The sequence below is a fragment of the Leopardus geoffroyi genome, chromosome C3 (assembly GCF_018350155.1).
Source record: "Leopardus geoffroyi isolate Oge1 chromosome C3, O.geoffroyi_Oge1_pat1.0, whole genome shotgun sequence".
NCBI lineage: Eukaryota > Metazoa > Chordata > Mammalia > Carnivora > Felidae > Leopardus > Leopardus geoffroyi.
In genome coordinates this window covers 139,860,100-139,887,758 of record NC_059338.1, presented here as the reverse complement: position 1 = coordinate 139,887,758, position 27,659 = coordinate 139,860,100, and the positions used below count along the sequence as shown (strand labels likewise).

The 27,659-nt window shown below is 39.6% G+C and overlaps 1 protein-coding gene and 1 long non-coding RNA gene across 4 annotated transcripts in view; one reads left to right on the top strand and one right to left on the bottom strand.

Moving 5' to 3' along the window:
* TTPA (alpha tocopherol transfer protein) overlaps positions 1–27,659 on the bottom strand; it is a 60,814-nt gene that overhangs the window by 22,203 nt on the left and 10,952 nt on the right. The window lies entirely within an intron of this gene.
* LOC123586185 lies at positions 2,159–27,050 on the top strand. The gene is made up of 3 exons (XR_006706659.1): positions 2,159–2,240; positions 22,425–22,518; positions 26,871–27,050. It is a non-coding gene; the product is annotated as an uncharacterized LOC123586185 (long non-coding RNA).

Genomic DNA, 27,659 nt, shown 5'->3' with positions numbered 1-27,659 from the left:
GAGAGGACAGAATTCACATTTTCTGAGATAAGAGTTAAGTGCCATTGCTGTCAGTTACCTGCAATTTATAAAGTTGTGAGACGGTATAAATGAAATCAGAATCCGATAATCCAGAGGGTGTCATTTAGAGTCTATACAGAGCCTAGGTTTCTACTGAAGCACAGAGTTTATCCTACATCACTTGGGAAACCTCACTTAAAACTTTTCAATGCAGTATTTACCATGGAAACTTTCAAACACATAGCAAGACAATAGTAGCACATTGCCTCTGAAGTCAGTGCTGTTTTGCCAATCTTGTTTTGTCTGCCTCTCCCACTTTTTTAAAAAGCTGAAATATTGTAAAGGATCCTTACCTATCATATTTTATTGGTAAATAATGTGCATTTTTTTATATTACTAAATACCATTTTCACACACACAAAAAAAAAAAATTAGCAACAGTTCCACAGAGTCATCTAATATCCAGTGCTGAATATTTTCCATTTTCACCTCCGATGTACAGCCTCCATTCTCCTTTCCCATTTGTGTGCCGTGGGGCTGACTGATTGATTTCCCCAGTGTGCTCCTTGCCCTCTGGCTCCCAGTTCTGCTTAGCTGGCGGAGGCAACGGGGAAGAGTTTGAGGTCAGGATCTTATTCCCCCAGCTCCCTCCCCATGGAGTTGCCCCATATTGACTGTATCCCTTTATCAAAGCCCACCATGCCTTTTAGGCAGCCCTTTCTTATAGCTACAGCTACTTTCTCTGAGTTTCCATAACTACCCACCCCTCATCCGCTCAGGTCTATATTAGTCTGGTAGGGCTGCTGTAACAAAGTGCTGTAAGAAAGATGAAATAATAAAAATTTCTTCTCAGGGCACCTGGGTGGCTCAGTCAGTTAAGTGTCCTACTTCGGCCGACATCACCATCTCACAGTTCATGGGTTCAAGCCCCACATCAGAGTCTGTGCTGACAGCTCAGAGCCTGGAGCATGCTTCGGATTCTGTGACTCCCTCTCGCTCTCTGTCCCCTCCCCACTCATGTTCTGTCTCTCTCTGTCTCTCAAAAATAAATGAAATGTTAAAAAAAATAAAATTATTCTCACGATACTGGAGGTAGAAGTGCCAAATCAAAGTGTGGGCAGGATTGCTTGCTTTTTTGGAGACTGTGAGGGAGAATCTGTTCTGTGCCTCTTTCTAACTTCAGGTCCTTGTGGTAGTGCTTGGCACCCCTGGGTCTGTAGCTACGTCACTCTGGTCTCTACCTCCATAGCTGCATGGCCATCTCCCTGACCTGTGTTTGCATGTCTACATTTTCTTCTTATAAGGACACCAGTCGTATTGGGTTAGATTCTACCCTAATCAAGTACGACCTCATGTTAACTTGATTACATCTACAAAGAACCTATTTCCAACTTAGGTCACATTCTGAGGTTCTGGGAAGGGTATGAATTTTGGGCAGACATCATTCAACCCAGTAGAAAATCTAAGGGTGGTGGTGACTTTGTGTTGCCCATGCCCTCACTATTGTAAATAGTCCCTTTATGAAACTATCCTAAATTGTCGAATTTGAGTATACCATCTGTTTCTGGCCAGAACCCTGTCTGCCCAACCAGTGCGGCACATTAAGATGAGTAAGGTCTCTGGACTACATTATACAAAAAAAACAGGAGAGTTTACACAACAGTGAGGTAAGATCACAATCCCTTGCTGTGTAAAGGCAAACTCGGGTCTGATTATCTTCACTGATAAAAATTGGAGAGCCTGTTTTCAATGTCAGTAGCACAATGTTTATTTGTTCCGGTTAAACTCCCTCATCTAGAACCTTAGCAATAATTTTTATCACCACCTGATTACTTTTGCAACAATCCACAGTCATCCTTTAAAACTCATTTGGCTTTTGCTAACTAAAGGAGTAAGTTAAATAGCCCCAACCTCGGCAGTTACCTAGAAATGTGGTACTGCTTTTGGTTTACTCTCTTGGGGGATACTGGAAGAATGGGAGGGGGCGGGGAGCAGGGTGGTCAGTTTCAAGGGCCTCTGTTTGCTTTTTCTATGATAGCACTTACTCCGTGGGTCGTAAACAATATGGGGATTCTGCCAGATACTAAATATGTTTAATTGTATTATATATTCTGCAAAGTGAGGAAATGACCATAGGATCAATCTCCTATCTCATCAGGTCCATTGTAAAATAAACTCAGGTGAAGACTTCATCTATCACCTGACCTCCACAAGCCCCGTTCTGCCTGGAGACCACGGTGGTATGTTGGGGCCCTGGGGATTACCTTCGTAACCCTCCCATGCACTAGGTCTTTCTCTTTATCCTTGTTCTCTTACTCTGATAAATGGCTGCAGGTACCTCTGGGCATGACTTGGGGGAAGGGTCATGGTATACACCTGTTGGAGCACAGGAACTGGTCTCAAAGGACCCAGCTTCTCCTCAAAGATCCTCACATCCGTGAACCAGGCACTTGTTTAGATACGTAAACTAGGTACTTATTTCTTCATATTTGAACCATGCATGCCATTCTTTAGCTGTGCATCAAGAATCATGTGGATTAGTAGAGTAAAAATTGTTCCCCTTGTTAGGAATATTACCTCGCTTACTGCTGGCATTTATTTGAAAATGACATGTGTAAAAGCCTATATAAAAGTTTGTTTATTTAAACAAAGATGTATATACCCTACTATGTGTCAGGTAGTATTCTAAGTTCTTTACAAATGTTAACTCATTTAGGGAAGAGTACGCAATGGGAAAAAGATAGTCTATTCAACAAATGGTATTGGGAAAACTAGACAGCTACATGCAGAAGAATGAAACTGGACCACTTTCTTACACCACACACAAAAATAAACTCAAAATGGATTAAAGTCCTAAATGTGAGACCTGAACCGTAAAAATCCTAGAAGAGAGCCCAGGCAGTAATCTCTCTATCAGCTATAGCCACATTTTTCTAGACATGTCTTCTGAGGTGAGGGAAATAAAAGCAAAATTAAACTATTGGGACTACATCAAAATAAAAAACTTCTGCACAGTGAAGGAAACAATCAACAAAACTAAGAGGCCACCTACTGAATGCGAGAAGGTATTTGCAAGTGACATATCTGATGAAGAGTTAGTATCCAAAATATATAAGGAACTGATACAATTCAACACCCCAAATAAAAATAACCCAATTAAAAGTGGGCAGAAGATGTGAACAGCCATTTCTCCAGAGAAGACACACAGATGGCCAGCAGACACATGAGAAGATGCTCAACATCACTCTTCATCAGGAAAATGCAAATCCAAACTACAATAAGGTATCACCTCACACCTGTCACAAAGGCTAAAATCAAAAACTCAAGAAACAACAAGTGTTGGCAAGGATGTGGAGAGAAAGGAACTCACATGCACTGTTAGTAGGAATGCAAACTGGTGGAGGCATTGTGGAAAACCGTATGGAGGTTCTTCCAAAAGTTAAAAATAGAACCACCCTGGGATGCCTGGGTGGCTCAGTCAGTTAAGCGTTTGACTCTAGATTTCAGCTCAGGTCATGATCTCATGGTCATGAGATAGAGCCCAGCTTGGGATTCTATCTTTCTCTCTCTCTCTTTCTGCCCCTCCCCGACTTGTGCCCACTTGTTCTCTCTCAAAATAAATAAATAAACATTAAAAACATAGAACTACCTTCCAGTATAGTAATCACACTACTGGGTATTTACCGCAAAAATGTAAAAACACTAATTCAAGGGGATACATGCACTCCTATATTTATTGCAGCATTATTGACAATAGCCAACTTACAGAAGTATCCCAAGTGTCCATTGATAGATGAATGGACAAAGAAAATGTGGTCTATACACACTGCAATATTATGCAGCCATTAAAAAAAAAATGAAACCTTGCCATTAGCAATGACATGGGTGGAACTAGAGAGTATAATGCTAGGCAAAATAAATCAGTCAGAGAAAGACAAATACCATATGCTCTCACTCATATGTAGAATTTAAGGAACAAAACAAATGAGCAAAGGAAAAAAAGAGAGACCAACCAAGAATCAGACTCTTAGCTATAGAGAACAAACCGATGATCACCAGAGATGAGATGAGTGGGGGAGTGGGTGAAAAGGTGATGGGGGTTAAAGAGTACACTTATCATGATGAACCCTGAGTAATGTATAGAATTGTTGAATGACTGTATTAAACACCTGAAACTAATATAACACTGTATGTTAATTATACTGGAATTAAAATTTTAAAAAACATGTTAAGTCACTTAATTTTCATCACAATCCTGCGTGGTAGGTTCTATTACTCCCATGCTATTTTGGAGGAAACTGAGGAACAGAGACATTAAGTAACTTACCCAACACCACACAGCTGGTATTAGTCCAGTTCAGATTGCTTAAGTATAATTAACATTTAACCACCATGCTATGTTGCATCAAACATGCGATCATTTTTCATAAGAATTTAAATTGTGGAAAGCGAATGATTTTAATACAGAAATGACCGATTGGGTCAATGTAGTATCATTATGCCTAAAAATAAAACCATTGAGTAAATATTCAGATTACTAATACCTACCATTTTTTCCAGATACCGTGCTAGGTATTTTACATACATTATCTCTAATTTCGTAACAGAGCTTCAGTGTGGGGTAATATTATCCCTATTTAGAAAGGAGAAAATTGGATCTCAAGAGGTGATTGCAATGCAGCCTAATGCCACTCGGCTCTTACATGCTGAGCAGAATGACTAAAGCCAGGTCCTGACATTACATATCTACCTACCTGAGCCACCGGCATATTAGGAACATTGTGATAATGTAGGCTGCTCTCAGGGGGACATGGTAATTGACTCTAATTCAATTGAACATACAGCAGCCGAGAATGAATCCTAGAATACCTCTCCTTACTCAAGTACATATCTTTCACTCATTTGGACTCAGAGAACTAAATCACGCAAACATCCTTACATTCAATGGTAACAGATGATGCAGTATTTTCTGTGGCTGAAAAGCCCTGGGCATTGGAGGTACATTAAGAGTTGGAATGAGATTCTGTTTCTCACCAGATCTGTGCTACTCAGGAAATACCTGAGCAGTAAAGACTTAGCTTTCCTCCTCACTCAGTGGGGATCATTTTTACCATATGACAATATTTCTGGACTCAACTCGAATGAGATAATACACGTGAAAGTATAGGGTAAGTGAGTAAAAATTTAGGCTAAGATAAGTATGCTCTGTGTGTTCAAGGTCTGTTTATGGTCATATAGATTCATAATATATATTTTGCTAACCCTAACCCTGACCCTAATATACCAAAACGCTTACGCCCATTCCTTGTTTTGCGACTCTGACTTAGCTGACTACTAATCTAAATCAGTTAATTTTGAGTCTGCTCCTTCACCATCCGTGTCCCCAGTGAATGATCTCAGGATGACATGAGTTGTTCAGAATCTATTCTTTCCTTTCTGACCTTAAACAGTGAACCCCAACTCTATCCCAAATCCCTGAAACCTCGTTTCATTGCTGAGACACACACTTTCCTGCATTTTACATCTCTGAAATTGGGATATATGTACGTGGCTTACAGCCGCTCTCCGTCCGACCACGGTTGTGACATAACAGATGTTGCTGCACACCCTAAAGGGCCAGACTGGCAGAAGGAGTGTGAGTGACATGGAAGAAAATCCAGAACGAAAAGAGTGCCATGAACTTTTTTGGTGGTAAAGCGTATCATGAGGAAATATTTGCTGATTTAATCATTTGGTGAGTGTGCGATAAAGTGGCATTAACTACATTGTCAAGGTTTTCACCACTACCTAGACCTAAATCTTTCTTCATTATCCTCAACCAAAACTCTGTAGCCATTAACCCATAACTTCCCTCTCTCCAGCCCCTAGCAATCTCTATTCTACTTTCTGTGTCTATCAACCTGCCTGTTCTAATACCTCATATAAGTACCTTCATATAAGTAGAAAACAGAATGTTTTCTAGATCTATTCATGTTGTGGCACATATAAAAATGGCTTTACTTTTAATGGCTGAATAATATCTCATTGTTTGTACATACCACATTTTCTTTATCCATTCTTCTGTCCACGGGCATTTGTGTTGCTTCTATTTTTTTTTTTTTTCTTTTTTTTGACTATTGTTGCTGCGAGCACTGGTGTAGAAGTAGCTGTTTGAGTCCTCTGGATATACAGCGAGATGTGGCCTTTGAGTCATCTGGTAGTTCTCTGTTTAACCTTTTTAGAAACTGACACACTGTGTTCCACAGAGGCTGCAATTGCTGTAATCTTGGGGTGCCCAGCTGTCTCAGTTGGTGGAGCATGAGACTCTTGAACTCAGGATTGTGAGATCAAGCCCCATGTTGGGCCGACTTTTAAAAAAAATTGTAAAAAGAAGAAACCATTGTGAAAAGAAAAAAAAAATTGGTGTAATCTTTTATCCCCCATCAACCAAAAGATTGGGAGTACAGACCAAAAGGTCATGGGTCAGAGACTTTGGGGGTCTCAACATCCCCAATGTCAAAATAAAGTAGCTGTATTTCATTGTAAACCTGGCTTAGAATCCAGAACCAATGGACTTCGTTCTTCCATGGATTCTTCTAACAAATGCTGCATTTTTTTTTTTTTTAATTTTTTTTCAACGTTTATTTATTTTTGGGACAGAGAGAGACAGAGCATGAACCGGGGAGGGGCAGAGAGAGAGGGAGACACAGAATCGGAAACAGGCTCCAGGCTCCGAGCCATCAGCCCAGAGCCTGATGCGGGGCTCGAACTCACGGACCGCGAGATCGTGACCTGGCTGAAGTCGGACGCTTAACCGACTGCGCCACCCAGGCGCCCCAACAAATGCTGCATTTTGACGCCACAGGGAATAATAGTTGAGTGGCAAACCGTGCACATGTATGACTCTGAATTAAAGAGTGATACAAAAGAGGTAGTCCCTGGACGGGCAGAAGCTTAGGAGTGCACTAACCACAATATAGTGCTAATACCCTCTTTCAGTGAATCTAAGGTGCTATACATTATAATACAGTATTACATATGGTATATATTACATATATATATAATAGAAGTAAAGATGCATTAACTTATGATGCATTGCTATAGCATCATGGATTATAATATACCTCCTGGTTTTAGCAACATAAAAATGTGGGAAAAATGTGTTTTAGGGGTGCCTGGGTGGCTCAGTTGGTTAAGCATCTGACTCTTGATTTCGGCTCAGGTCATACTCTCACAGTATATGTTACCGAGCCCCATGATGGGTTCTGCGCTAACAGCTTGGAGCCTGCTTAGGATTCTCTCTCTGCCTCTCTCTCTCTGAATCTCCTCCCACTCACAGGCACACACACACACACACACTCTCTCTCTCTCTTTCTCTCAAATTAAACATTTTTAAAAAATGTGTTTTAGACCCAGTGAAATATAGTATTTCCCTTCTTATGTATTAATAAGAGTTATTGAGTTGTATAGGATAAAAATTCCTAAGTTTGAAAAGCTCTTTCTATAAATATAAAATAAAGTATTTGGATGATAAGAAAGCATTGTATCATAATATTTTTCTTCCTAAATGATAATGGTGCCATTTACAATCAATGACATCTTAGCTTTGATAAAATAATATATCAGCTTTACGTGTACTTTGATTCTGTTCACTTCTTAGTCTTGAGTTAAATTATGACTCTAACTCCTACTTACCAGTATCTATCCCTGTTACAATCTTTTATGTGAGAGGTACAGCATCAAGCCCTGATGGTCCGAACCAGTTAAATCTTTTAAGATATTAGTGGTTGGGGGTAGTAGCTACAGAAGAAGTTCTCTATAGGAGTTTTAGTATAACAGCCTTTTTGTTTAGCAAATGGTAATGAAGATTCTATTTCCCAAGCTGGAACAGACATTGGAACAATTTACCTGGGGTTTTGTTAGAGACAGAGATTTCCAGCCCCATCCAGACCTATTAATCAGAATCTCCAGAGAGGACGCCTAGAAATCTGCATTTGTAATAGACACCCAGGGGATCCTTAGGATAAAGCAAGTTTGAGAATCACTGACTGAAGGTAATCGATTACCTTCAGATCTATGCCTACAGATTTAATAACTCTAAAAGTGGCATGATACAGGCCCTCCATCTAGATGAGCTACCATGCTGATCAAGGAGATATCTTGGAGCTATCTGAACAATTCAAAAGGGAAATGCTCAAAAACGTCACCTTTAAAAACCCTAAAATGTAGCTTTTCTAAGTTCCACTTAGCCTAAATGCAGGAATGTACATCCTCAGTGGGTAGTTTTAATTCTGTCCTGTTAAAATACAGTCAGTTAAGGAAGGGATTATAACAATAGCCGATGTCCACATCTGTTAACATAGTATCTGGTGACCTGAATGCCACTTATTTAGGCACACAGACCTGTTACTTAAGGCTTTAGATATGTAATTGGAGCTTCTGGGCTGTTGAAGTTACCTTAAACCTCATTTCATCAAAAAGACCCGTAAGTTAATACTTGCAAACCACAACGTATGGAAGGAACCACGAAATCTCTTAAGAGGAAGGAACCACAAAGTCTCTTAAGAATGCTGGCTCATAGGGGCGCCTAGGTGGCGCAGTCGGACTTCAGCCAGGTCAGTCGGTTAAGCGTCCGACTTCAGCCAGGTCACGATCTCGCGGTCCGTGAGTTCGAGCCCTGCGTCGGGCTCTGGGCTGATGGCTCAGAGCCTGGAGCCTGTTTCCCATTCTGTGTCTCCCTCTCTCTCTGCCCCTCCCCTGTTCATGCTCTGTCTCTCTCTGTCCCAAAAATAAATAAACGTTGAAAAAAAAATTAAAAAAAAAATTAAAAAAAAAATTTAAAAAAAAGAATGCTGGCTCATAACCCTAACCCCTTTCTTAGTAAAGTCGCAGTTTTCGGGTGCAAATTATAATTATGATAAATAACATTCATCGTAAAAGGGAGACTGCACTGAGATTCTAACGTCCGCCAGTTGTCCCCTCGAGGAATCCTGTTTGCCTCCATTCAGCGCCCTTGACATCCAGGACAGATGACCACCGCGTAGTTCAGTACTCGTTGAATGTTGAACTGCGGAATGGGATTTTCTATTACACACATACCTGCTAACTATGTGCCGGGAATCATTCCAAGCACTTCATATATTATGTCTCGTAGAGATTGGTAGTCTATTTGGAGAGAAATCATTCTGACATCTTCCAGCAGCAGCAATTTCTTTTACAAATACTTGTAAAGTGATGCCTGTGTGCCAGGCACTGTGTGAGATCATGTGAAACTTTATTTTAGACTGGCTAACCCAAAACAGCTTATTTCAAAACTTACATGACAGAGGCTCATTCAATCTCTCTTCCTTCTCTAGAAAAAGAAAAGAACCAGACTAGATACTTTCTGAGGTATAAACTTTAAAGCTCTAAAACATTCTGATTCTATCAACCTAAATTTTGCTCTCTCCCATAATACCTTAAATGAGAGCATTTATATGGCTAACATTATATCCATTAGAAAATGTAAAACTCGGGGCGCCTGGGTGGCTCAGTCAGGTAAGCATCTGACTTAGGCTTAGGTCATGATCTCGCGTTTGGTGAGTTTGAGCCTCGAGGTGGGCTCTGTGCTGGCAGTGAGAAGCCTGCTTCAGAGTCTGTGTCTCCCTCTCTCTCTTTCTCTCTCTCTCTCTGCCCCTCCCCCGCTCATACTCTGTCTCTCTTTCTCTCAAAAAAAAAAAAAAAAAAAGAAAGAAAAAAAAAAGAAAAGAGAAAGAAAACTTTAAAATCTTCGCATGGAAATGCTTCTGTATGGTGGAAAGGAAAATTAACGTAAGTAGCTACATCTATATAGCCCACGGTCTGTATAATCAACACCAAGAACTCCTAACCTAAGAGATCTCCTATCCCCAACAACCAGGATGACAGCAGTAGAGTGACAATTGAGAAAGCACCTGCATATGAGGGAAGACATTTCTTGCACTGTAGTTATTATCTAACATCAGATTAAGACTATGAACGGTGCCAGTTTGTCTTGTTTCATAGGTAAATGTTAATACGTAATTTTTCTGTTGTATGAAAATCATATATGTAAATTGTCCTATTTGGGAAATAAGAATAAATGTGGATATGTAAAGATTTTGGAAGGAATGAGGCAATCAGCATCTGCAGTCTGTTTATTCAGTGGTGGCCTTTGGTACACTCCCCAGTGTTGTAAATATCCAAAGACCAACTCGGGCATGTGTTTACCTAGCCTTGCCCTTTGAGTTCCTTCTGGAGCTCAGTTATGCAAATTCACCAAGTTCAGATAGTACCTCCAAATAGGGTTTGCTTAAGTTTGTATTGCTAAAAAAATGTATATATATACAATGGGAGATGATTCAACCATAAATGAGAAGGAAATCCTGCCTGTGGCAACAATATGGATGGACCCAGAGGTCATTATGCTAAGCAAGATAATTCACAGATAAAGACGTATTCTGCATGGTATCACCGATCTGTGGAATCTAAAACAAGAAAGAAAAGAAAAAAGAAAAATGCTGCTAACTTTGGCCTTAGGTTTTTTCCTCTTTTCTAGTTCCTTGAGGTGTAAAGTTAGGTGGTTTATTTGAGATTTTTTTGTTTGTTTGTTTCTTGAGGCAGGTGTTTCTTGCTATGAACTTCTCTCTTAGAACTGCTTTTGCTGAATCCTGTTAGTTTTGGTATATTGTATTTCCCTTTTCATTTGTCTCAAGGTATTTTTTGATTTCTCTTTTGATTTCTTCTTTGACCCACTGTTGTTCAGTAACATGTTGTTTAATTTCCACATATTTGTGAATTTTCCCGTTTTCTTCTCGTAATCGATTTCTAGTTTCATACCACTGTGGCCAGAAAACATTTTTGACATGACTTCAATCTTCTTAAATATATGAAGACTTGTTTTGTGACCTAACATACAATTTACCCTGGAGAATGTTCCATGTACACTTGAGAAGAACGTGTGTTCTATTGCTTTTGGATGGGATTGAGCTTTGCTTTGCGAGATGTTTAAAAAAAATTTTTTTTTGAGTCATCATGTTGAGCCCAACGTGGGGCTCGAACTGATGACCCCGAGATCAAGAGTCACACACTCTACTGACAGAGCCAGCCAGGCGTCCCTGTGAACTATTTTTTTGATTACCAATTCAGTCTTTTTATTTGCTGTAGGTCTATTCATATTTTCTATTTCTTTTTGCTTCAGCTTTGAGAGTTTGTGTCTTTCCCTGTGTCAACTTCATCTAGGCTATCTAATTTGTTAGCATACATTTGTTCTCAGGATTCATTTACAATCCTTTTTATTTCTGTAATGTCTGTAGTGACATTCCCTCTTTGATTCCTGCTTTTAGTAATGTGAGACTTCTCTCTTTTTTTTCTTAATCTAGCTAAACTTTTGTCGATTTTGTTGATCTTTTCAAGGAACCGTTTTCTTTTTTTAAGTTTATTTATTTCTTTTAGTAATCTCTACACCCAACGTGGAGCTTGAACTCACAACCCTGATATCAACAGTCACATGCTCTTCAGACTAAGCCAGCCAGGCGGCCCCAAAAAACCAACTTTCAGTTTCATTGATTCTCTCTACGGTTTTTCTATTTTCTATTTTGTTTATCTTCATTCTGATCTTAATAATGTTTTTCCCTTTGCCACCTTTGAGTTTAGTTTGCTGCTTTTTTGTTTTAGAACTGCAGTTCCTTATGGTGGAAAGTTAGGTTACTGACTTGAGATCTTTTTTTAATGCAAGCATTTACAGCTATATATTTCCCTCTGAGCACTGCTTTCAATGCATTCCATGAATTTTGATATGTTGTGTTTTACTTTTCATTCATTTCAAAGTGCTTTCTAGTTCCCTTTATGATGCTTTTCTTTGACACATTGGTTATTTAGGATCGTGTGGTTTAATTTCTACAGATTTGTGCATTTTCTGGTTTTCCTTCTGTTAGTGATTTCTACTTCCATTGTGGTCAGAGAAGATCTTTGTTTGATTTCAATCTTAATTTATTGATACATTGATTATAGTGATATTACTGATTAATCTTCTTTTTTGTCAACTAACATATGATTTATATAGGAGAATCTTCCATATGGTCTTGAGAAAAATATGTCTTCTTGTTGTTGGATGGATTATTTTATAGATATTTATTTGGTCTAGTTGATCTATAATATCTTCAAATCTTCATTTTCTTGTTGATCTTTTGCCACACTCTTCTGTTCATTTTTGAAAGTGGGGTATTTGTTTGCTCTTTTATTTTTCTATTTCATTAATATCTCCTCTAATCTTTATTATGTCCTTGTAATGCCTGCCCATCCTTGCACCTAGGTCTTTCTATGTATTTATAGCTATTTCTTTAGCCACCTAGCATTACTGGGTCAAAGGATATGAACACTTTAAAATATCTTGATACATGTTGCTACCCCATCTTCCAGAAAAATTGGACTAATTAATAACTGTGCCAAATAGGCAGGTTAGGATACTGATGCAGCAATGCTATATTAATAAGGTTGGTAGCTTAAGCAGTATCAGTCTCCTACTGCCATTGTGACTGGCTGCCACTAACTTAAAACAACACAGATTTATTCTTGTACCATTCTGAGGCCAGAAGTCCAAAATCAGTTTTACTAGGCTAGAGTGGCGGTGTTTGCAAAGCTGCTTTATTCTGGAGGCTCTTAAAAGAGCCTTTAGTCCCTTGTGTTTTTTTAGCTTCTAGCCTGTGTTCTTTGGCTACGGCCCCTTCCTTTATCTTCAAAGCACATCACTTCAATCTCTGCTTCCATCATCACATGGCCTTCTCTGACCTTGACTACTCCTGTGTCCCTCCTACAAGGACTGTTGTAATTAAATCAAGCCCACCCTGATAATCCAGAATAGTCTGCCCATCTCAAGACCGTTCATCTAATCACATCTGCAAAGTCCCTTTTGTCGTATAAGATTCACAGTTTCCAGGGATTAGGATGTGGATGGCTGGAAGTCATTATCCTGCCTATCACTGCATCAGCCTTTTATACACACTACATAAATTTATTCAGAAGTGATAAAATCTGACATACATTTTAGTTGCCAAATCTATCTAATGGCACAATATTACAACTAATGGCATTAAAGTTCACTTGTATTATTGATAGTATTACTAGGAACAGAGCTGAGGAGCATCTATTAGCATAATTCTGTGGTGTCTGAGGCCATGAGCCAGAGAGATCACTGCAGGGCAAATGTACAGCGAAGAGGGAAATTTCCTGAGCCTCATTGACAAAGAGGGTCTGGGCCAGAAAAATTAGGCTTTTGGCACAGACTACTCTAAATGTCATACATAATCACATGCATGTAATCGTCAGTGTGTCATAATTTTGGATTCTTATAGCTGAAAATCTGAAAGTTGAGAACTGCTGGTAATTGGAAAATTACCGATCCAAATTTCTTTTTTTTAATTTTTTTTAATGTTTATTTATTTTTGAGAGAGAGGGAGACAGAGCATGAGCGGGGAAGGGACAGAGAGAGAGGGAGACAGAATCCGAAGCAAGCTCCAGGCTCTGAGCTGTCAGCACAGAGCCCGATGTTGGGCTCGAACTCACAAGCTGTGAGATCATGACCTGAGCCAAAGTCAGATGCTTAATCATCTGAGCCACCCAGGCGCCCCAACTGATCCAAATTTCTTAAAGCACTATATTGTAAATTATGCTTCACAAAATATAGTCCAGATACCTCCAGTTATTTCCAAGGAACTCACAGTTATCAGAGTTGGATGTACATCTCTTTAATGTTTATAAGAGACCATCGTTTATATTATCACTTAGCATAAATCAATAAATTTTTTATTATATGTAATCAGTGAAGAGATTGATGGGGGGTGGGGGAAGAATAACACCTTGAACTGCAAAACAGAATCAAAAGTTTGAGAACCGAGTAGATTAAAAAAAAAAAAAAAAAAAAAAGCAATTCATTCCACCATAGCACCACCTAGTGGAACTTTAGAAGAAATCAATTGGTTTTTCTATCCCCCTTGGATGGGCAAAATAAAATGTAAAGTGAATAAGGGTTCATTTAAAAGTAAGCTCAATATAAAATGCAGTTCCTAAAGCAATTAAGGAGATTGATATGCTCTATTGAAAAATAAGGAACAACCTTATATTTGTACAAAAAATCCCATTTTTTTCTAGTTACAAATTGAGAAATACTCATTTTATGTACTTTACAAAATAAGAATGAGTACACTAGAATAAAAGTCATTCATAATTCCACCATTCAAGAATGTATACCAGTTCAAACATTTTTCTATGTCCATGTCTATACATTTATATTTTATTTTTAATGTTTATTTATATTTAATATTTATATTTAATTTTATTTATTAAAATAAAATTTTATTTTAATACTTATTTATATTTAATATTTACTATTTATTTAGTGTTATTTGTATATTTTTTTAATGTTTATTTATTTTTGGGAGAGAAAAAGACAGAGAGTGCAAGTGGGAGAGAGGCAGAAAGGGAGACACGGAATCCGAAGCAGGCTCCAGGCTCTGAGCTGTCGGCACAGAGCCTGATGCAGTGCTCGAACTCACAAACTGCGAGATCATGACCTGAGCCAAAGTCGGACGCTTAACGGACTGAGCCACCTGAGTGCCCCTATACATTTATATTTTAAAATGGAATGTATGTCATAGTACTGTTTTCATTTAGCACTTCTTTTGCTACATTAAGCTATTAAATTTTTATCTATAATAATGTTTCATGGATGAATCCACTAAAAATACATATAAATTGAACATATGTTTTGGCTAATTAGCAAGAGCAAAAAAACTGAAAAAGACTACCTCCAGTTTGAGTCTGACCAAATTTCCATGAACTAGTTACTCAACCTCAGCTAAGTAGTAAAATTTATTGAAGGTCAAGGTCAGTTTCTTCTCAATAAAATAAATGGGAATAAAGTTGACTTCTATAGTGCTGATATGAATAGTGCAAATAAAATAACTAGTACAGAGAGAGATTATCAATAAATAATAACCGCATCTGTGTTTGTTGACTTAAACTAAATAGATACGAAAATCATTTAGTAATGATGGAAATGCATTTTATGGGTATTAGAATTGACCTATCACAACCGTTAAAACTCCTTTATTATACATTAGTAGAATTTTTACAGATTAGAATTTGTTTAAAAATTAAATTGTATTATGTCAACTCAATAAAGTGTTTACCTTTTATATACATTTTATTAGACTCTGTCCAAAATTAAACAAAAATGTGTCAAATATATATAATTTTATGGAATTGTAAGAATGATGTCGTGTTGACTTTCACCTCTATGTAGGTAATTGCTGTATCTGTATCTAATGTCCTGACTTGTCATGTCAAATTTCAGGTGTCTTCATCTATGAACATATGTAGGACATTTGAAAAATGAGGTAAAACTGTTCATATTGTTATGTGTTTTTCAATTTTAACTATTATATATATGGTGAATATATACTTTCCACTAATCCCTTGCTATAAACTGTTCTAATCATTACCTTTATGCATCTTTGCCTGCAAATCAGATTACTTCCTTAGGATAAACTCCCTAAAAATGAAACTGTAGAAGTAACAAGAACCTTAGAGTAGAAATAATGACATGTCTCGCGGGGCTGATCTTTACAGCCTTAGTCCACAAAGGCAGGTGTAAGACCCCTCAAAGCAAATTGAACTAAGTAATTCTAGGGTGGCCAATATTAAGTTACCAAGAAAGCCACCTCTCTCATGGTCTAACTAGACCCAGGGATTGAGTCGACAATATCTGAAAGAATATTTGGAGTATATCTTAGTTCGGGCTCTCTGGAAGGAGCACGTGCTGTGACGATCTGCTTCCTGGAGGTGTTAGGGATTGCTCTCAGAAACAGCACCCCTAGGGGACCAGGGAAGCAAAGATGGCAGGAGTTGAGCCATGATTCAGCTGCTGGAGAGAGAAGCCTCAGTCAATCCCAGAGCCAGCTTGAGCTTCACAGCTGGATCACCCTTCGGAGACGAGGGAAGGAGATCTGTGGCCCCCACCCCAACCAGGAACTGCAGGCTGTTGCTGGGGAGGTGGGGTAACCTTGGGCAAAACAACTTCTTCTGAGTGCAGTTCCTGCGGGAGGTCTGTGAGCCATCAGCAGCCAAGAGTCGGGGTGGTTGAGGAAATGGGTGCCTCGGTTCTACGGGGAAGGGGGGATCTGGGCAGGACACCACCACAGCAGATAAATTTTCTGGTCAGTCTTCCCCGAACGTTACTTCTTTCAGCTAAGGCTTCCATAACATTGCAGCAACCTTTGAGTTCATGTTTCATGCTTGACCATTACCTGAACGACAGACTTCCTATGTCGCCGTTTAAATAGAGACTCAAATGTGTCATCAGACAATTCAGAAAACTGCCGTTCTCTGTGAACACTGAGAAGCCTAGCAAACAATTGCTTCTGAATGAAGTCCACTATCTCTCCAAGGAGATAGATGATCCAAGGAAGCACACTGGAGGCCAAGGTCAGCGTCCCCTTGGAACTTAAAAACATGTCTTCCCAAAGCCTATATGCGAGAGAACTTCCGGCCCTGAGATTCCACTCAACACAGCATGGTAATGGGGCTTCGGGAATTTCAGCCTCTGCGAAATGAACAGGCACTTCAAGGACTCAGTTAGAATAGCAGGTAGTCACTAAAGACATATAAGTAATCGTCAGTACAATGCACACAGAATGAGGCTAGGAAATTAACTGTACTACTGTTGGGAAGACTAAAACGTCATAAAATACACCGCCAAAAGTCGTGAAGCTGCTAAAGTGAAATTTCTTCATCATCGTTTTGTCCCTTAATTTTTCTATAGATATCAGATGGAGTTGGAGAAATTCTGCTGGTTTTCCTGACTTTTTTTTTCTTTTTTTTCCCCAATGTTTATTTATTTATTTTTGATGTTTTTGTTTTTGTTTTTGTTTTGTAACGTTTATTCATTTTTGAGAGACAGAGAGAGAGTGCGAGCGGGGAAGGAGCAGAGAGAGAGGAAGACACAGAATCCAAAGCAGGCTCCAGGCTCTGAGCTGCCAGCACAGAGTCCGATGTGGGGCTCGAACTCACGGACTGCGAGATCATGATCTGAGCTGAAGTCGGCTGCTTAACCGACTGAGCCACACAGGCGCCCCTATTTATTTATTTTTGAGAGAAAGAGAGAGAGAGAGAGAGGCAGAGACAAAGACAGAGAGAGGGAGAATCCCAAGCAGGCTCTGCACTGTCAGCGCAGAGACCGATGCGGGGCTAGAACTGAAAGAACCTGTGAGATCATGACCTGAGCCAGAATCAAGAGTCAGATGCTTAACCGACTGAGCCACCCAGGCACCCTGATGTTTTTTCTCTAACTTTATTCTCTTCCGAATCCCTAGAGCAGCCTCTGGATTTTCAAACAAAATTCCGTATCTTAGATTGGAGTGTACCTGACAAGCTGTATGCTCTGTGCTGATACACGTGGGGTTCTGCACCTTTGGTGCTTTTCAGTATTTCCCTGGTGCTTTGTCAGCTCCTCTGGCTGTGTTGGGATTTACTACATTAATGAATCCCTGGTTAGCTGGTTTAAGGGGATGTACGTCCATCCCTTTTTCTCCATCTTAGGAAGTGAGACATATCATTTCAATTTGCCAAAGATTATCTTTTTCACTCGATGTGGTCATCATTAATTCCTCCAATTGTCAGCCCTTCTCAGCTACATTACTGGACCACCTGTTATGTCACATCAACCTGCTGTGCCCCAGCCAGGCTTCCTGTCTCTCTCTCCCTCTCAGGTTCCCATAAGCCAGGGCACATAAGTCATAGCTTCCAAATATATTCTAAGCATATTCGTGTCCAATTCTATGAGAGAAAAGAACTGTTTCTCCAAAGAAGCAATATAATTATGGCAAAAGCCTATCCTGATCATCTATATTACAGGCTATTATTATTTTAATTTCACATTTCTTAAACTGTAAGATTGAGTCATTTGAGTGTCTTCTTTGATGAATTCCTGGGAATTGTCTTTGCCCATTTTTCTTTTGGAAATGTATTTTTTTGCCTATTGATTTGTAGATGATCTTTATCCACTACGGATATTAACCCATTTTTTTCCTTAATCTGATTTGTTTTCTAATAAAGAAGCAGAGAAAACTGGATGTGCCGAAATTACCTCAAATTTTTTTGCAATGGAGCTCAACATTCTCCTTTCACAAATGGGCATCATTTTAATATGTTCATAAACCTGTCCATAATATCACCTCTCTTCTAATCTCCAAGGCTAGAATCTTCTAAATTATCTTTAACTCTTCTCTCTGTAAAATCCCTCGTATCTGCAACCTATCACCAGATCTGTCATTTCTTTGCTCAAAATAAATTCTTCTGTCATTCCCCACATCTGTTTTTATTTTTGTTTTACACCACCTTCGGTAAATCCCTCTCTCATGCTTCATTCTGATACAATAGAAATGATCTCCCCTGCCTCCATTATTCTCCAGTGAAAAACAGTTGTTTTTAAATCTCAAAGGATACTTGCATAACTTTGGGATTGACCTCAGGCAGGGGGAAAGGAGCTGCCAGAATTCCCCAAAAAAAAAAAAAAAAATGTAGGTCTGACATGTTTTTAAGCACGTGAAAGAAGGCTGATGATGGTATCATTTAAAAAATGTAGACATACAGGCTAAAAAGAGGATCTCCAGGCATAGAATTGCAAAATCAAAGAATTTTAAAGCAAGTTGAACAGATTATGTAATCAAAGCCACTTATTTTATAGGTAAGAATATAGGAACCTCGAGAGATTGAATAATTTGCTCAAAGGTACATCTAATTATATTTATATAGTTATAAGTTATATATATTATGAAATACAGATGAGCATTTTATAGTGTAGCATAAATAGGAAGTAAATACTTTAAAAACATTTTATTTTATTTTTAATTTTTTTAATCTTGATGTATCTTTGAGAAAGAGAGAGAAAGTGCGAGCAGGGGAGGAACAGAGAGAGAGGGAGGCAAGAATCTGAAGCAGGCTCCAGGCTCCGAGCTGTCAGCACAGAGCCCCATGCAGGCTGGAACTCACGAACCATGAGATCATGACCTGAGCCAAAGTCAGGCACTTAACTGGCTGAGCCACCCAGGCGCCCCTATTTTATTTTATTAATGGTATGAAAATCCTTTTTGCTCTACTATTTTTTATTAAGTTTTTAAAATTTAATGTTTTTTATTTATTTTTGAGAGGCAGAGAGAAACAGAGCAGGAGCGGGAGAGAGGCAGAGAGAGAGGGAGACACAGAATCTGAAGCAGGCTCCAGGCTCTGAGCTGTCATCAGCACAGAGCCCGACATGGGGCTTGACCCCACCAACTATGAGATCATGACCTGAGCTGAAGTCAAACGCTTGACCAACTGAGCCACCAAGGCTCTTACTATGAATTATGTTTTTGGTGAGTGCCAAATGAATATGCACAATCAACTTTAAAATTTTTGGATTATCCGGGCGCCTGGGTGGCTCAGTCAGTTAAGTGTCCAACTTCGGCTCAGGTCATGATCTCACGGTACCTGAGTTTGAGCCCCACTTCGGGCTCTGTGCTGACAGCTCAGAGCCTGGAGCCTGCTTCAGATTCTGTCTCTGTCTCTGCCCCTCCGCTGTCTGTGCTCTGTCTCTCCCTGTCTCTCAAAATTAAATACATGTTAAAAAAATTAAAATCTTGGATTATCAGTTTGATATAGCAACCCAAGAGAATAAGCTTATTTTGACACTTGGTTATTTAAAAAACAGTAGGTCACAAAGATATGTAGATTTATTTTTCAATGATAGATACATTTTTCAATGTAGATATTCATTTTTCAATTTGATCCACTTACTCAGAAGTTTTTATTGAAAAATCATTAGTAAAAATTCACCTTCCCTAATATCAATTCACTGTTCTTGACAAGTAAGTGGAAAATGCTGTACTTTCAAATTAAAAAAAAAAAAAGTGCTTGAATCCCGTGGGCATGCCTCATTTTAAAGTGGAAGTAGTTAAAATAACTTAGAAAAATCTGTTCCCAAGTTTTCCAAGTGTGTAGAGATAAGAGACATTTTACAGGTGACATATTTATATCTATTTACTTTAATTTTTTTATTTTCATAGAGAGAGAACGCACAAGCAGGGGACAGGGGCAGAGGGAGAGAAAAAGAATCCTATGTAGGCTCCATGCTCAGTGCAGAGCCGGATGTGGGGCTTGATCCCACAACCCTGGGATCATGATGTGAGCTGAAACCAAGAATCAGATGCTCAACCGACTGAGCCACCCAGGCGCTTCTATTTATATTGTTTCAAAATAAAGTTAAATGATTATTTCCAGAAATATGTTTTCAAAACACTTATTTTGAAAAAACAAAAACAAAAAACTCTGCTTTGTATTTATATTTAAAACGTCATAATACGAACAGATTAAAGGTGTGAGTTTTCAAGTAACCACTAGGTGGAGTAATACTATAAGTCGCATCAAAATAAAGGACGGCATAGCCGGAACTTTTTTTGTTGTTTAATTTTTATTGAAGATTAATATATACACACAATGTACACATATTTGACCCCAAAAGGATGATAGACCTAAATATTAGAGCTAAAACTATAAAACTTTTAGAAGAAAGCATAGAAGAATATCTTTATGACCTTGCTTTGGATAAAGATTTCTTAGGAAACAATAAGCATGAACCCTAAAAAACAAAATTAATTAATTAGACTTAAGTAAAAACTTGTGGTCTCTGAAAGGTACTACTATGAATAGGAAAAGAAAAGTCACAGACTGGGAGAAAACGCTTCCAAAATATATGTCTGATAAAAGACTTGCATCCTAAATATATAGAGAACACCCGGAACCCAATAAGGAGACAAACAATCCAATAAAGAGGCAAGAGATTTGGACACATCACGCAGGAAGAAATGTGGGTGGCAAATAAGCACACAGAAAGATATTCAACACCATTCGTCGCTAAGGAAAAGCAAATTAAACCACAATGAGATAGTTCTTCACAGCTACTAGAATGTCTAAGTGGGCCTACGTGGGATGACAATAGGAATTGGTGATATAGAGCAAGTGGAACTCTCATAAATTGCTGGTGGGGATGCAAAATGATACTGCTATTTTAGAAGTACAGTTCAGGGGTTTCTTATAAACTTAAACATATATTACTATTCAACCCAGCAGTTCCACCCCTACACATGTGTTCAAGAGGAATGAAAACACCGGAAACTTCAGTGGGCAAATGTCTATTTGTAATAGCCAAGATTTGGGATAAGGTGCATGCTCATTAATTGGTAAATGGATAAACATATGTATATAATGAAATGCAACTCAGCAAGGAATGAAGTCAGTATGTGCAATAACATGGATGAATCACAAAAGCATTACAAACGGGGGCGCCTGGGTGGCTCGGTTGGTTAAGCGTCTGACTTCCGCTCAGGTCATGATCTCACGGTCCATGAGTTCAAGCCCTGCGTCGGGCTCTGGGCTGACAGCTCAGAGCCTGGAGCCTGTTTCAGATTCTGTGTCTCCCTCTCTCTCTGCTCTTCCCCTGTTCATGCTCTGTCTCTCTCTGTCTCAAAAATAAATAAACGTTAAAAAAAAAAATTTAAAAATAAATAAATAAAAAAGTATTACAAACGATGCAACAAGGAAACACCTATACTCTACATGCCATTTTGCGAGTGTGTGTGTTATGTGTTTATTTAGATATAGATATAGATACGTAATATGTAAAATATTATCATAAAATTACCAGGAGGATTACTGGGTCAAAAGCTATGTGTGTTTGTAATTTTGTAATTTTGTAATTAGCAGCTGTACTAATTAATTTACACCCCCACCCGCAGTGCCAAGTGCACCTGTTTCCACACAACCTCATCAAGGGTGTGTATAAGTTCTGGATTTTTGCTAATCTGACAGAGAAATGGCATCTCAGTAGAGATTTAATTTATATTTCTCTTCGCAGAAATTCTAATGTATTACTAGTATATTATTAATATATTCTAATATATTACTAATATATTAATTAATTACATTTAATTTATATTTCTCTTTGCAGAAATTCTAATGTATTACCTGGTATTCCAGTCGTTCACCTTGCACACCCCCTGAGGCACTCAGACATTACTTACCGTAGCACCTCAAACTTGCCATGCAACTTTAAACCCCCGTGCAATTATATAGACTGTTTCCCGATCCTAGAATGCCCTCACCTCCAGCATTTGCCTGTTGACCCCCTGACTACCCTTCAAAAGTCTCACCATCTTTGCGAAGCTTTCCTTGATTCTCTTAGACTAAGATGATGTTGCTTTCCTCTGAGCTGCTGTCGTACTTTGCAGCTATAATCTTACATTTCATGGTGAATTGCAATTATTTTTCCAAATCACTGTGAGCTCCTGAGCATATTACAAGGTGTATCTAAGTTCTATAGGACAAGGGCTTCAATTCCTTCAACTCTTCATCCTCAGGAGCTGAGAGGGAAGGGAGTCTGGCACAAAATAAGACTACAGTAAATGTGTGCTGATCTAAAGGAATGGTCTCTGCAGAAGCAAACACGTTTCTGTAAGTACATATGCATGAATGAATGCACATCTATGAAGGAAATTTTCTGATGAATAAATCTAACAGTGTAATTCTGTATCTAGTGATGATTTGTCTCAAACTCTTCTCCCTGAGAACTCACATTTTAAAGATAAAAACTTATGGGGCACCTGGGTGGTTCAGTCGTTTAAGCGACTGACTCTTGATCTCGGCTCAGGTCATGGTCTCACAGTTCGTGAGTTTGAATCCTGCTTCCAGCTCTGCACTGATGGTGTGGAGCCTGCTTGGAATTCTCTCTCCCTCCCTCTCTGCCACCACCCTACTTGTACGGTCTCTCAAAATAAATAAATAAACTGAAAATAATGTTTTTTTAAAATCTATGTTGTTTGGTAGTCCAATATGGTCTAGAAGTAGCTGGTAGACTGAGAGATCCAAGCGTTTTCATTTTATGCTGGACTCCACCTGTCCTTGAAGGTCTTAAGGGACAAGATAATCTGAAATGCCAGCATGGAAGAAACTCCCTGCCTCCTGTGACAACTAAAGGCCGGGAAAATCCTTCTGATGGTGCTACGAAACACGATCTGAGGTATAAGGGAACATGTAGCAGATACAGCAAAGCAAGTGCAGGTATCGGGAAGGTGCCGCCCCCAGAACCAATGTCTGCTACCTCTCTCTAGTTTGGCCAGCTCTGCCTGTATTCTGAGGGCCTTACAGAAGGCCTTACATCGGGATCCCTCAACCATGCCAACACAAATCTGTACACTGGTTTAAACCGAAAGGGCCCAGGAAAATTCATCATTATCTTCCCATCAAAAGTGTTATGCCTGGAAATAAACAACTTTATACACCTGCACCTGCACACAAACCCAGTGAGGAAGGTGCATTTCTCAGTGCTCATGATCAGCACAGAATCTTTTGTAAAATTTGTGGATAATGGGTTCATAAAGACAAGAAGCATTTCCTTATGACCCAAGGCCACTCCTGAAGAATGAGTACTAGGGAAAGGCAGAAAAGAATTGTTATGTGCTACTGAACAAGTATTAATTAAATAACTATGTGCTAGGCATCATGCTAGGAAGCGGGGACGAAAAGTTGCATAAGATAGAGTCTCTGCCCTAAGGGCGCTTATATAAACTGGCTCTGAGGATGAAACAATAGTAACATCATAGATTTGCACGGTGCTCTTAAGTTTACGAAGTGTGGCACATATGGAAATTCACTGCCCTGCCCCCTTTCCACACTACCAGAACGTAGAGGCCATTAACAAAATACACAGTGCTATGGAGGGTCAAGGAGAAGAGATTCCTCGTAGGAGGGTGACAGGGGTTGGTTGTGAAGACTCCACGAAGAAGAAAACATTCTGGATGAGCTTTGAAAGGGGAGCATATTTCGTCAGACCACGATTGGTGGCATTCATGATAATAAATAACTTGTGCATAGATGTAAAGTCAAGATGTGCATAGATGTAAAGTCAAGAGGATGTTAGGGGCAAATCTGGGGGGAGCCTGAGGAGTGTAACGGGGCTGCAATAGAGTATCAGAAGAAAATGGCACTGGAAATAAAGGCTTGGGAATGCATGCTTCATTTATTGAGATTTGGGGTAAATTAATATTTTTTAATGTTTATTATCTATTTATTTTGAGAGGGGGGAGAGTGCACGCAAGTGGGGAAGGGCAGGGGGCGGGGGGGAGAGAATCCCAAGCAGGCTCCAAGCTCAGCATAGAGCCTGATGTGGAGCTCCATCTCATGACTGTGAGATCATGACCTGAGCCGAAATCAACAGTTGGATGCTTAACCACCTGAGCCACCCAGGGACCCTGGGAACTAGCAAACCGAAGGGATGAATTGTGCTTTGATCTGAGATAGGAGAATATTGGCTTAGCTACTTCAAAAAAAAACTCTTCATTTATTTCAAATTATCCCTCCTATGTACATATCCCTCCTATGTACCAGCATATAGCTTAAATATCCCTCCTAGTTTGACCTATTATGTCTCCCTCCCAAAATCTTGTCAAGACTACCCTTTTCTTAGTCAGTCACTAATCAATTCCTATACATTTCTCCTCTCCTTCCATTCTCTCCCACAAGGCAGTTGTTTCTAGGATGATGAAATTTTACTACTCTTTTATTTTATTTTATTTATTTGTGGTTTCTGATTTTTCTGTAATGAGCAGGAAGTGTTTTAATAATACAAGCCTATTTTTGAAATAAAATGTTTATTAATACCTGAGATTATATTCTCCAAGATTCTTCTATATAAAACATAAGTGTTATTTCTCTGTAATCTAATATCATGCATACCTTTCTGCAGTTTACCCATTATTGGATATCAAATTTTTGAATAGTGCAGAGCGGTTACAATTAGATGAAAATAAATTAGTATAAAAAAGAACAATCCGGAGGCGCCTGGGTGGCTCAGTCAGTTGAGCGTCCGACTTTGGCTCAGGTCATGATCTCAGGGTTCGAGGGTCCGAGCCCCGCGTCGGGCTCTGTGCTGACAGCTCAGAGTCTGGAACCTGCTTCGGATTCTGTGTCCCCCTCGCTCTCCCCCCCCTCCCTCACTCATGCTCTGTCTCTGTCTCTCAAAAAAAGTGAATAAACATTAAAAACAAATTAGAAAAAAAACCAAACAATCCAGGGCGCCTGGGTGGCTCCGTCCATTAGGTGTCCAACTCTTGGTTTTGGCTTAGGTCAGGATCTCACAGTTCAGTTCCCACGTCAGGCTCCATGCGGACAGCACCAAGCCTGCTTGGGATTCTCTCTCTCCATCTCTCTCTGCCCCTCTCCCTCTCTCACACGCACAGACACACGTGAGCATGTACTCTCTCTCTCTAATAATTAAATACACATTTTTTAAAAGTACAATCCTGGGGTGCCTGGGTGGCGCAGTCGGTTAGGCGTCCGACTTCAGCCAGGTCACGATCTCGCGGTCTGTGAGTTCGAGCCCCGCGTCGGGCTCTGGGCTGATGGCTCAGAGCCTGGAGCCTGTTTCCGATTCTGTGTCTCCCTCTCTCTCTGCCCCTCCCCCGTTCATGCTCTGTCTCTCTCTGTCCCCCCAAAAATGAATAAACGTTGAAAAAAAAAAGTACAATCCTTCTCCTGGAGCTAAAAGAAAAGGCAAAACAGGTAACAATTCTTAAAGACGCAGAAAATGTTACAAGACCACCTTTTTGACCAGCTTGCTTTCCACCAATGTGAGCAATATGCTAGGCGAAGTTGACATCCAGATGGAATCCCTGGTCCTTATCCTCAAGGAGCTTAAAGAGCCAGTCAGGGACATGGGCAATACAAGGGATGCCCAGGTGCTAGAGAAGACAAAGTGTCTGACCTCACCTAATAGGATCAAGGAAGGTATCCTGGAAGACTGTAATGGAAACGAGCCCCTGAAGGATGAGTAGGAGTTCCTCAAAGAAAAGGCTAGGGAGAAAGGGAGCACACAGGGATTTCCCGGCGGAAGCAATAATCTGTGCAAAGATACAGAGTCAGGAGTGCATGTAGCACGTTGAAAGAATTCTACATGGTATATTGAGGACAGCAGGTAGGAGCGCATGTGTGTGTGAGTTGGTAGGAGTTAAAGGGAAGAACATAAGATAGACGTGTACAAAAGGAGTTATGTTCAATATAATACACTACAGTGTGGAAGAAGTTACCGTTTTTATTTGTATGTAGTTTAGTTTCTATCTTCAAAAATTCTTCTTAAAAGGTAATTTATGTGACACCTATTATTAGTACAGTGACACAAATATACAAATTATTAAACAATACATTTGGCTGGGGGCACCTGGCTAGCTCGTCAGTAGAGCATGGGACTCTTCGTCTCAGGGTCATGAGTTCAAGCACCATGTTGGGTGTAGAGCTTACAATGAATGAATGAATGAATTTGACTGTATTGGGGATGAATGCTCAAAACTGTTTTTCTGGGGTCAGTGAAGCTTCGAGACAACTGCTCTAGGTGAGGGGAAACCACGAAGGGTTTGAAGGGGAGAGGGATGGCAACAAGATCTGACACTTTGCCAGGAGGGTGAAGGACGGTTGGTGGGAGAAAGCATGCAGGCAGTTCAGAGGCATTAGTCAATGTGAGAAATGGTGACAGCCTAAACTAGGAAGGGGGTTTGGTGGGACTGGTGAGATTCAGATGGGGCTTGGCAAACTGACACTTTGTGCAGTGCGGAGGGGAAATGAATAGAAGTAACAGAAACAGAAAGAGGATGGATGCTGTGTGAAACAATAACAGGTGAGCCAAATCAAAAGTCCCATGCAGAAAAATGTAATTCGCCATTATTACAGGAGGCATATCCTGGTGTAAGTCACTGTTTATAATATTAGTCTAATGCAAGAATGCATTTTAAGCTCGAAATTTCTAACCCACACAGATATGACACAATAAATGTGCTGATGGTGACTGCCGACCCAGAAGTGTACACAACTTACTATATTCTGATCAAAAGAAACATTTGAGGGGCGCCTGGGTGGCTCTGATGGTTAAGCTTCTGACTGTGAGTTTGAGCCCCACATTGGGTGAGCTTGAGTTTGCTTCAGGTGAACTTGAGCCCCGCTTCAGGTGAGCACAAGCCCTGCTTCTTTCTCTCTCCCTGCCCCTTGTGGGATTATTTCTCTCTCTCCCTCTCTCTCTGTCCCTTGCTCACTTGTGTCCCCCCCTCAAAAAAAAAAAAAAAAAAAAAAGTTTAAAAAAACATTTGAAATGTAATGAATTCCAATGGAAGTGGTTTAAAGTTCTGAATTCATTTATACTTGTAAACACCATAGAATGTTGTGAAAGATAGTGACATAATTACAAGAGCATAGTCTCTAAAACCTTCAGAGAACTCCCATCTAGACATAATATAAAGCTACAGATAATGTCTAGAAATAGGCACAAGGTGTAGGAGTGAAACATTTTTACTCTAAAGCTATCAGTCATCACAAACTCAGTTGGCACATTGTGATAGAATGCTATTTTAAATAGTGGCTAGACTTTCCCTCTTGTTTTAGACCTAAGTGTGCGACCTTACCTTATTTTCCAGTCAACTTACCTCGCAAAGAAATAATGCAATAAAAACAAAACTTCTTCAAGTCCAAGGCTACTCTTTCGTATGCCCACTATTCACTGGCTGTGTTGGATTTCACTTTCAATCCTGAAACAGCTCTTCCCTCTGCTTTCC